The sequence below is a fragment of the Pinus tabuliformis genome, chromosome 7, assembly GCF_031772625.1.
Source record: "Pinus tabuliformis cultivar Carrire ecotype Pingquan chromosome 7, CPIR1, whole genome shotgun sequence".
Classification (NCBI taxonomy): Eukaryota; Viridiplantae; Streptophyta; class Pinopsida; order Pinales; family Pinaceae; genus Pinus; species Pinus tabuliformis.
This window is the reverse complement of record NC_142293.1, coordinates 1,862,268,065-1,862,280,603: the sequence shown is the minus strand read 5'-3', so window position 1 is coordinate 1,862,280,603 and position 12,539 is coordinate 1,862,268,065.

Here is a 12,539-nt window from a genome sequence, read left to right as displayed (position 1 = left end):
AATTGTGGACATGGGAGTGGAGGCAATATAAAAATGCATTATCAAAAACACATGTGTGAATTAGGGACGACAAGGATGAATTGATTTGGGCTCTGATATCACATGGAGCATAGACACCTAAAGAAGGATACCCCATCATCCACGCTGCTCATAAGCCCATTGTTCTGGAAAGTTGGTGGCGCGTGATCTGGAAACTCAAGGCACCGCCCTGTACCCGCCTCTTCATGTGGAACTTGATCATGAATAAGAAACCCATAGGCACTAATCTCATGAAAAGATATTTTCAGGGTCCATCTTGGTGTGTTATATGTTGTCGGGAGGATGAAACAAATAATCATTTATTTTTGTCCTACACTATCACACAACAAATATGGGAGCAGGTTCTGTCTTTGTTAAATATCACACAGAGATGGGAAGGGAACAACATAAAGGAAGCATGGAACAATTGGTGGAATGCATCCTCCACTATGAAATTCTGAAATCTCCCTTTAATCCTTTGCTGGAATATTTGCTTATGCATGAACAAAATCATATTAAAAAACATGAAAATCAGGTGGCCACTAATTATTTCGAGGATATGCTACAACTACAATGAAATCCCAGAGGATGAACAACCCTCCTTGACCCAATCTACCACCCCTGAAGTTATTGATCATGCTCACCCGTGGGCCTATTTTGATGGTTCAACTCAAGACCAGGGGTGTGGGGGGGGGGGGGGGGGGGGGTGGACTCCTACTCCACCTATCTGATTCTCATTTCTTCCGCATTCATATGGGCTTGGGTGTGGGCACTAACAATTATGCCGAGGTCATCTTGCTTCGTCATCTATTATATTTTGCACTAAACCAAAACTGTAGACACTTACAGATCTTTGGGGACTCTAAGATTGTTATAAATTGGTTCAATTGCACATATGCATGCCATTTTCATTCATTCAGGAACATTTTGGATGATTCATTGTTTTTAAAATCACAATTTGATTAGATTACATGTGTACATATTTACAGGGAGCGCAAAAAAATTACGGACCAACTTTCAAAAGAGGCAACACATCAACTTAGGGGTGAATAGCTATTTCAAGAACAAAGATAGGGATAGGCCTACCAATACTATCATAGGCCTTATATAGAACAGATGCAACAAAGGGCCAATAGTCCCTAATTTATCATAGACTTTTGATGCACCAACTAGGAGAAAATCTATAGCAAAGAATTTTTGAATTTTTGTAATATTTTTGTAAAACGTTTATTGAAATTTGAAGGTCCACCCTATATTGGGTAATAAGTACAGACTTATATACTTTTTGATGACTACAGTCACACATATAGCATATGCAACAGACATCTACAACATGTAATTTTCCATATATAATAGAAAATTATGGATTTTCCCTGTGGAAAAAAGAAAGTAACATAAATCACTTAATCTAGCTGCCCTAGATTTCTCAACACTTCCTTCAGTAACCTCTTCCAAGATTATTGATGATTCCTTTAAGTATGCCATCCAAATGGACCTACTTCCAGAGTGAGATCGATATTTTCCTTGAAGTATTTCTCCCAAATCTTCCTTTGATGCGAGCTTGATGTAGACTTGATCTTCTTTAGTAGAAACCCTAGATTAGAAGGGTCTTCTACCAACGAGTCTTTAAAAAAATCCCTTCAAGAAACAATTTTCCTTGTAGTCTTCTTCTTTCAGGCTTTGAGAGCTTCCTATATTTTTAATAATTTTATTCTTTATAGTGTCCTTACAACTACCTTCCATGTTCACCTTAGCTTTGATACCATGTTAAAAAATGTAGAGCGACAACTATTATATCTTATTTTCCTTAACCTTAATATTTTCTTGTGAACTTAGTTTCTTTCTTGTGTTATTTTTTTTAGATTTTCCATCAAACAAATATCAAGAACATAAATTGCAACAATGGAGGATATGAATATTAGGTTCTCAGCCAGGACAAAACGCCTCTAAGGGGAAAGCCTGAAAGCTCTTCTCTTCTTAGAATATACTTTGAATGAGATACAAATACCCAAACCCTATACTAAGTACCAAGTCAACCCCTAACAAGTCCTTCTTTGATTCTGCATCAACTAACTTCAAACTGCAACTTTGACCTGCTAGCTTCAATACTGCAACTCATCTAACAACTTCAGCCTTACAACTTCATCGTTGTAACTTCTCTGGAAACCCTAATCCAGCCACCTCCTTGGATCTTCTTAGAGGAAGACAACTCTCCCAAGGTCAACGAGGTCAATATAGGGTTTCCTCCCTTCCAGCTACTAGATTTTGCACTTCGTTTTACTGCAACTCAGACATAAAATTTCGGCTTCCTTCTGCATTACCATAAACCCTAGATTTTCATACGTGTGAGAGAGATAGAGCCCAAAAATAAGATATTTCATCCTTATTCCTTTTCATGACCTTCACTCTTCTTTTCTACTTCTCCCAGCTTTATATTGAACCCTTTCTTGATATATCAAACTTGTGAGTGTGTGAGTCCAAATGACTTCTAACCGCTTTTTTATATAGCTTTCTCAAGGGGTAAAATTCCCTCCTTTAGGTCGACTTGATGATCCCAAGGCTGCATTGTACTTTTGGAGTTTCCAGGACTTTTTAGACTAAAAAATAATTCTTTTTACAATTACATTTTTCGTGGAAGGGTCTTATAAACATGAGTTGACTCGTTTGACTAATGACAATAAATCCTAATACCTAACAAACCTTGGAAGCACTAATAACATGCTTTTACCTAAATGACCATTATTAATGAACATGAAACCCATGCTTTAGTAATAATAACTTTTATTTTGTTTTTTGTTTGTTACATAGGATGCATTTTGAAATAAGTACAACAATTATGAAGATGAGAACTAGTTACATTTTCAACATGGCAATGGATGAATATTTCCTTGGAGATTGAAGGGACTTCTATATACTAGTCTACTCCATCGTAAACCTCTTTTATTTTTCCCTAACTCAATTTAAATCACCTCCCAAGGCTTGTTCAAGGGTTGCATAAAATTCATGATATTAGTGCATATATTTGGAATATGTGATGTTTGCATCTACAAGTAAATGAGTCTAAAAGAGGGTTATGGTGAGATACATTTTGCATATGTTGGTTAGGGGAGTGGGTAGATGTATCAATTGGAGTTTAGTCACTAGCAAGAAAGAGAAGATATTTGTTGTTTAACCAAAATGAAAATACAAGTCCATATTGCATCTTCTTCCTTGATGCAAATACTATTAGTAGTCATTATGAAACGTTGCTCTACTATAAGTTGCTAATATCCATTCCTGAGTGATCTAATATTTACTTATTATTAATGTTCAAATATCTTTAAAACCATTGGATGCATATTGTACACAATATGAATTTCAGTGGTTTAAGCATAGAAGAACAAAAAACATCTAATTGTGGTGATAGTCTTTTTAGTGCAATTTGTTATTTGGTAGCATTAGTGTTCAATGTATAGTCTTTATGACTTCACATTGTGCAATATTTATGAAATGCACTTATGCATATCAATCAAATAGTCAAGAGAAAAATGAAATAAAAAGTGAAACTTGTCAATATCACCCCCAAACTTTTGATTGGTGTAAGGTAAGGTTCACTCCTAAGATCAGTTTTGGAGAGGACAATGCTTCTACATATTTTGGGTTTGATTGATAAGAAGATAGATGAGAATGATCAACCATAGAAAATTGGTGTCTCTAAGAATCACCTATGATATCCACACAACGACACCACCATCCAACTAACTATAAGCATTTCACAACAAAATCCTATCTCGGAAGGATCTTCCACACTTTTAATGTTCATTGGTTAGAACCAACATAGTTTTTTAGAAGAAAAATATATTAGGTTTATGTTTGGCTATTGGTCTTCTGAAGGATATTTTTTGTAGCTAGTTCCTAAGTTATTGGTCATCTAAATGATTATTTTTGTAGCTAGTTCCTATCCCCAAAATTTTGTTGCATTGCATGTTGCATCGCAAATGTGCTTAAAAGGTATTGATCTCTTTTCTTGTCAAGAAAAAAAGTAAACCTCTTAGGGTTTGTTTCCAGATTCCCTCTACGTTTTTATAGAGGTGGTACTTCTCTATTAATCACACTTTGATATGCATATAAGTTGAGTACTAAATAGTAAGCTTTTAACACATTCACCTATGAGTGGGTGGTGTTATTCAAATTAAAAATAAAATAATAACAAAATAAATTATGTTCTCAAAAATCTATTCCACATTGTTATCAATAAATATATGCAAGGAAACACATTTGAAGCAAATCCAGATATAAAAAAATAGAAAGTATTGGTCCATACACTCAAAGAACTATAAAATGATATCACAAATTTAAAACCATAAAAGAATATGAAATTATTCATGAGACTCTTACTTTTTGTTTGGAAATAAAAGTTTTTGAATCACAAATGAAATGCGTTACGAAAATAATCTCTCAGTGAGAGTCAAAAATAATTTACAGACTTAAAGTTTCAGAATAAATTCAAGTGCTTAAAGCACAATCACAAAATACCTTCACTTAAGCATAAAATAGAATGCATTCGTCCCTAAGGGACTGGAATTGAGATCTCGTGGACCAAATATCAATGATAAAGGTACTTGGAAGAAAAATAAAATACAATTAGGGATTGGATTTAGAGAACATGTAACGATTCAATAAAGTCGGAATAATCAAAATCTAAGAAGAGAGTAGGGAGTGTTACATAATAATTTGTCACTCTCTTGTCACTCCCTGTTCCTGATCCTAGAGAACCCTATTAGTGACTACTGTGTTATACTTTCACCATGAAACCTATGCTCTTGCATCCCTTGAAGTTTGAAGAAAGTAGTCCTCTCTCCATTCAGAACATTTCCAGAGAATCCTTCTTAAAACCTAGTTTTTAAGATCAATGCTGTTTCCTAGTGTCTCAGCAGCACCGATGGTAGAGTTTTACACTGTGACCCGCGCCAATCGGCCCTACTGTTAGCCCAATACCCGTGCCAGTCTAATTATGGACTGTTTTTATAAAAGGAAGTAGAGTTTGACGTCTAGAAACTTCTAGTGGCAATGTGCTGGATGTTCGTTTGGTTGGATAAGGGTCGAGAACTCCATATAAGGTTCTTTCCCCCTTCAAAGTGGACCTTCCCAAGGAGATAAGACCTTCTCCCCCCTTGAGTGGATCTCATTCTTATCCTCCTCTCCCTATATAAACCACTTCCTCTTACCCTTTTGGGTTATAGTACAACACATAGTGAAAGTGGTGGAGAGATAGAACCAACTGCAAAATTATGAAATATTTAGCTTTTGATAGAAGAAGATTAGTCTTATATGAAAAAAGAGTAGTCTTTGGTAGCTAAAGCATGAAGAGAGAGAGTTAGAGCTTGGAAGCCATTTCATGTCAAGCTAGAGGAGGAAAAGAGTGCTGAAAAGACATGTAGTGCGACTTGGATACCACAAAGGAGATCTCCAATGTCAAGGCTTCGATTGTATTTGTCTTTGAAGTTTATTTTAATACAACTAATGGTTTATTTCCTATATCGGGTGTAATATTACATTTGATAGCTTAGAACTCCTTGATCTTTTAAGTAGATTGGATTCAATTTTATGTTATCATGTTTGTTGTTGTTTCTTGCATGTTTGTTTCAGGTACTTGAACTAAAGGAACGAAAGGAAGCTAGAGCAAGGAAGCAAGATCACCATCAAGTGGATTAGCATTATAAGAGGTAGGCCCTATTATTCAATTCCAATCTAAGGACATTTACATTAGATTTTCTTGTTTGTGGCTAGACCCACTCTATTGAGCTAGAGGGGTCGTCTCTGTCCGCAGAGAGGATATTCCTACACCATAAATTAGAGACTCTATTGGGGAAATAAATCTCCTTTTCATCACTCTCTTTTTTCTAGTTGTGTGCCTAGTTTGTTTATTAATGGTCTTCTGGATCTGTACTGACCTGTTTGAAGGCATATAGACACAATCCCACCCTCTGATGTGTTAAGTCTGACCCTGTGTGAAGTTATCTTTTATTTTTTTCTTTGAATCCCTCGATCAACACTAGTTTCAGCCAAACAGTCATGTCAATCCCCAATCAGTGATAGTTTCAGCCAAACAGTCGCATCGATTAACGCCAGTTTTAGCCTGACAATCGCGCCAGACCCCTTTTCAGCGCTAGTTTTAGCCAAAAAGTCGTGTTGATTTATGAGTTAAGAAAAAACAGAGTTTCTCCCATTCGAATGCCAGTGTGTCTTGACCCTCAGACTCTATTCTTTAGCCCAGAAGTGACTAGGATGATTTGTTTGCTGGGTTTGATTGATTGATTGGATTGAAGTTTAATTGCTTGATCTTTTGAGTTTTTTGGATGGTTTCTATGACCCTACGGAATCTAGGTCAATTACCATTCATTTGTTTTTTTACTCATTGTGTCAAGTTTCTGATTTGCTGCTTCATTTAATCCATCTTTCAGTCACAAGATCTTCATTGCTTCATTTTCAATTGAATGAGTGAGAGTCTCGTTTGTTCTCTTATTTCGAGTGTCTCTTTTCTCTTTTCGAGCATAGATTACATTGCTTGGTTTGTCGATTGAATCATTTATGTGTTTTGTTTGTTCGATTCATGGAAGAAGTTGCTTTTAGTTTCATTTATCATGCTTTGGATTTGATCAATGCTTGTTTGTTCGGAATTGTGAAAATTTTCATTAAAGTACTTTATGTGAAAGATTCATTTTGCATTTTGTGAAAAGAAGAACATCATTCTAGTTTACTTAAGTGAAAATATTGTATTAGTAGCATTATTGAGAAGCTAGAATTGCATCATCATAGGCATGAGAAATGAATTAAACTTTTTTTGTTGTTAAAGGAAGATTAAGTGCATTTAGGACATGTATTAGTAAAAGATTTCATTATTTAGTTGTTGTGTTGATTGTGTGTTCTCTATCCCTCAATTAATGTAAACTTTCATCGAAAACAAAGATTTATTTTCTCATATCGCTGAATATAGATTTTTTTGTTTTTTGTTTTTGTTTTGTTTTGTTTTTTGTTTTTTTTTTCAAATGACAGCGGTAGGGCCTTGAAATTGAAACCTAATTCAAGATAAACCGTTAAAATTTATTGAATTAACCTAAGGAAGCATTAAAACTTAACACTCACATTTAGTGTTCTAGGCTAGACACTGTTCCGACGTCTTTAAACCTAACTGTTGTCGTTCACAATGATCTTGCATTAGACAACACTAACACAGATTTGTGCTCCTTGTACCATTGTGTATATAAAGGGAGACCATTATAGGTTGCAATCCTTTATCCATAGGAAGCTGAGTTTGCTGCCTTGTAAACGTGATACACCGAACACAGTGTTCGGTGAGGTTGCCTATTCATACTTTTCGGTTCGCCGGGAGGTATTCTGCAGTTCACGGTCACCTGATAATCCTTTATGCCTAGAGTACCCTAAGTATTCATTTTTGATATTTACTAACTCTTTAAATTTGAAAAGGTCATCGAGCACTTGTCCTTTCGAGCTCGTTAAATCTAAAAGCGACTAAAGTCACCTTTTGTCCTTTTCTCGACTCTTAAAATATAAAAAGGCAAAGCTTTATTTTAGTGTCCTAAAATTAACTACCCACGAAATATTCCTGGTTAATGTTATCTTCCTTAGTGATTCTTTAGGGTCGATTCCAATGGAAACATTTCCAGAGTTTACTAGTTAAGGATTCCCCTCCGATGGGAGTCTTGGTCCTTTTCCTTCTTTTGGAAACGTTGTCGCTCCTTATATGGCAACGTTGTCCCTTCCCAGGTTAACTATTGGTTTATCTATCTGGTTATTTTCGACCTCGGTGGTCCCGAGTGTCCCAACTTCTGTCCAGCCATCTCTTAACCTGAACAACACCATGTTGATTCTAAGGTTGACCCCTCACCTTCTTCACCTATTTCTTTACCCTCCTTTTCTACTTCATCGTGAAATTTTGAAATCCAGTAACCAAGAGGCTAAGAAGAAGAAGAAGACGAAGAAGAAGAAGTCAGATAAGCGAGAGGCCAACCGTGCAGCTATTGCTCCAAATGCACTTCCAATCGAAAAACCTTTTGGTCCTTTGCAAAAGGTAAAATTCCCTTGCAGGTTATGTAAGGATGACCATCTCCTTCGAGACTGTCTTGGCATTCCCTTGCAGGTTATGTAAGGATGACCATCTCCTTCGAGACTGTCTTGGCATTCCCAAATCTTATAGGTATGGTCTCAAAATCTAGATCGACCATCCCCATCGACCTTTGGAGATCATGTCGATGCTACACCCTCAACTAGTGATGGTAAGAAGAAGGGAAAAATTAAATTCCCTTGTAGGTTATGTGAAGGACAACATCTTCTTCACCTTTTTCCTCTTATGGATAAAGCTTCCAAAGTTTTGGAAAACCTTACAGCTCCTCAACCCAACTTCCAGTTGGTTATCAGAGGCTTTCTTCTAACCATCTCCTAGTTGGTAAAGAGATTGACTTGGATTCATCTCTTGCCCATCCTGCTCTTCCTGAGCATGAATCTCTTGTGTCTATTCCCGACCAACCATTGGTCGAAAAGAGTGTCAACTTGGTTCCACCTTCAATTGTTCACTCTGTTCCCGAAGAGAGTAGTGATCATATTGCTCATGTTCTTCTCATCTCCTCAGATTCTCATGAATCGAAGAGTGGCCCTCCCATCTCAGTTTTTCAGTAGAGTCCTTCTCCTATTCATGTAAAGCATGGGGGCAATTCTATGACACCCCCACCAAGTAGTTCTGTTGTTTCTTTTGATTGGATTCAATTGACTGCATTCCACCTCCCATCTTATGTGCCTTTCTAGATTATAGTACAAGCCTATAATATGGTAGTACATGGCACTATATTAGATGAAGACTCATTTGTTAACATCATGTCTTCTACTACTTGGCAATATTTGGGATCCCCACAGCTTGTGCTTGTCACCCAAAATCTATTGGCTTTCAACGGAGGATCCAATCAACCTTTAGGGATCCTTCCGAAGTTCCATATTACTTTGGGAGGAAAGATCGTTTATATAAACATGATGGTAGTCCAAGGTTCCTTAGACTTCAATCTTCTCCTTGGGCGCGACTATGTTTATGTCATCGGAGCTCGACCATTGATCAATTACCATTCATCGGTCACCATATGGCTCCAATCCTAACGTCATCCCCTATTTGTTCTCGTTTGCAAGCAGTACCCTCCCCACCACGGGTCAATTATGTGGCTACCTGTTTCGCCTCCACATCTGTTGATGATCACGCAGATGGAATGGTACATTATGTATTGGGGGAATTGGAACCTGATCTGTCATTTGTACCAGTTAGCATGTGTTCCTCCCAAAGCGTATTTCTCCCATCTAGTGAGGACTTCTTGGGGGCCATGTTCTCATATGGTCCATGATCAGCGTACGAGGATAGTTCTTTTTCTGTGTCAACCTCGTTAAAAAATGAAACATCGTACAAGGATAGTTCTTTTTCTGTGTCAACCTCGTTAAAAAATGAAACAATGTGCAAGGATAGTTTGTTCATGTATCAACCTCGTTAAAAAATGAAACAAATTTCGAGCATAGTTTGTTCCTATATCAACCTCATTAAAAAATGAAATAGATGTCATGAGGATAGTTCCTGGTCTTATGTCAAGCTCTTTAAAAAATGAAACAAGGAGTCATGAGGATAGTTCCTGGTCTTGTGTCAACCTCGTTAAAAAATGAAACAAAGTGTCGGAGCATGGTTCCTGGTCTTGTGTCAAGCTCCTTAAAAAATGAAACAAGGAGTCTTGAGGATAGTTCTTTTATTGTGTCAACCTCATTAAAAAATGAAACAACTCCCTTTTCCAAATTGAGTATTTGATTAAGATCTTGTCAAATTCTAGTCGAGTCTTTCCTTGATCTCGAAAGTGAAACTTCATTCCATCCACCTTTTAGCAACCCGATGTCTACTTCGGTGAATGAAATGAAGTTTGGGGGGCATGTGCCTCGGCTCTCATCATGCTGGGGGCATGCCATTTTTTCATCCAAGCATAGTTTTTCGTTTCAAGCTTGTGTAAACATGAAACCGAATCCAAGCATAGTTTTTGTTTCAAGCTTGTGTAAACATGAAACCGAATCGAAGCATAGTTCCCCATGGTTTAGGCTTGTATAAAAATGAACCCATCTCCATTTTAACCCTCGTGATTTCCATTTTTATCAGCCTCTCCTATCAGATAAGCCTTCATTTTTTCTCCATTCCATCACCACCATCTCTTTGGCCGATCATTCGCTTTCACTTGGTTGTTTTAACCTTTCTTGAGGAACCACATCGATGAGTGGTTTTACTAGCGAGCCTCTTGACATCTTAGTTTTTTTAGTAGTTCCACCATAACCGGAACCAGTTGCTACTCTTTATACCACTCGTTCCTCCAGGATGAGTCACCTTTAAGCTCTTTTCTGACTCGTAAAATATGAAAAGATTGTCGAGCTCTTGTCGTTTTGAACTTGTTAAAGGCTGTGAAACATCGTTTACCCAATATATGTTTACCCATTTTTTCGGGTTGGGATAAAACTATTTGCGAAAAAGGTATACCTTAGTCAAACATTACTAGGAGGTTCTCTTGAATATTGTTTTCTACCTTTTTGGGTTTGAGAGACAACTTTATGAAAAGGCACCCTTGGAGTTTTCTTTTCTGTGTCTTTTTCAAACTCTCTAAACATGAAAAAGATTCCAAGTTTCAACTTTGTCAGACTCATTAAAAAATTAAACGACATAGGACTTGTCATTATGACGAGACTGGTCTTATCCTTCCTAGGGCTCGTTGAAATTTACTAGGTAGGATCCATTCGAAGGATGGGCTTATATTACAAGCATATGCTATCCCCTTCAAGCTTGTGTTTCAAAATTAATTGGGGTACTCGCTAGAAATGGTGGGGAAAAATTGGAAGTATTCATTAGTTGTATTCTTCACTTGAGGCAGCATGTCGCTCTTAAATATTGACATTCATTTGTTGTTCGTGTCGGGTTTTGGGACATCCTCACTCTATCACTTTCCTTCCTCGGTTTGGGTTATCCATTTTAACCTATTGTCTGATCTCAACCACGTCACCATCACCTTTGATCCTATGATGTAAAATGCTGCCAAACTCCGGAGTTGTGTCATCCACATGTTCAAGATAAGTCTTCTTGCTTGTACAGTGTCTGATCATTTGTCACATTATTGGATTACTCTCATTCATTGTGTTTCCTATTTCATGCCGATGATGAAGGATCCATTATGACCTTCCTTCGACGGATTGCTTCCTGTCGACTTCAGCTCATTATCCAAGAATTTGATATAGAAACTCATTTCCAGTACCTTAGGGCTTGCATGCCTCAATGGCAAGTTCTTCGCACTCGACGACAAGTTCTCATCATTGGCCCTCGATCGAGTGATTTCATAGGTGTTCGACTTCAATTCCTTATTCACACTTTGTGAACTGTGTTGATAGTACCTTGAGAGCCATTGACATTACAGGTGGTTTCTCTATACTTGTTAATGGTTCACATCATTGGCCAGTAATTAAGTGATCTTTTAGCATGTTTAACTTCAGCACCTCTATTCACATGTTAGAATTTGTACTTTGATTAGGTCGTGTTGGAGTGCAAGACCCTAGGCTTAGATAAAAAAAGCCCAGGTTGTGAGGAGTGATGGGTCATTCATGATTATATACATGATTCTTCAGTCAAATGGATGCGACCATACCGTGGGTCTTTTCATTTTGATCCTCTCTATGCGGATGCCTGTGCCCATGTCGTGGATCTATTTCATATGATCCCTTCAGTTGGATGGTTGCGTCCATGCCGAGGATCCATGCAGATTATCCTTTTCTTGATGGATAGTTGGGCCTATATCATGGATTCATGTATTGTTATATGCCTCTCATGTTTATCAGGAATGACTATCAGATTTCAGATATGTACATGTATGTTTGAGTTGCAGGTCTTTTGATGCTGGTATTCTAAGTCCTCACTCCGTCTTAAAGCATTTTAGCCATCGCTCTCAACTTTGACTTCATGCTTTAGGGGGCATCTGTTACACAATAATTTGTCACTCTCCTCTCACTCCCCGTTCCTGATCCCATAGAACCATAATAGTGACTATTTTGTTATACTTTCACCATGAAACCTATGCTCTTTTATCCCTTGAAGTTTGAAGAAAGTAGTCCCCACTCCCTTCAGAACATCTCCAGAGAATCCTTCTTAAAACCCAGTTTTTAAGATTAGTGCTCTTTCCCAGTGTCTCACCCACGCCGATGGTAGAGTTTTACACTGTGACCCGCGCCAATTGGCGCTACTGTTAGCCCAATACCTTTGCGGTCTACTTCTCAACTGTTTTTATAAAAAGAAACGGAGTTTCACGTCTAGAAACTTCTAGTGGCGACATGCTGGATGTTCGTTTGGTTGGATAAGGGTCGAGAATTCCGTATAAGGTTATTTCCCCCTTAAAAGTGGACCTTCCCGAGGAGATACCTTCTTCCCCCTTAAGTGGATCTCATTCTTATCCTCCTCTCCCTATATAAACAACTTC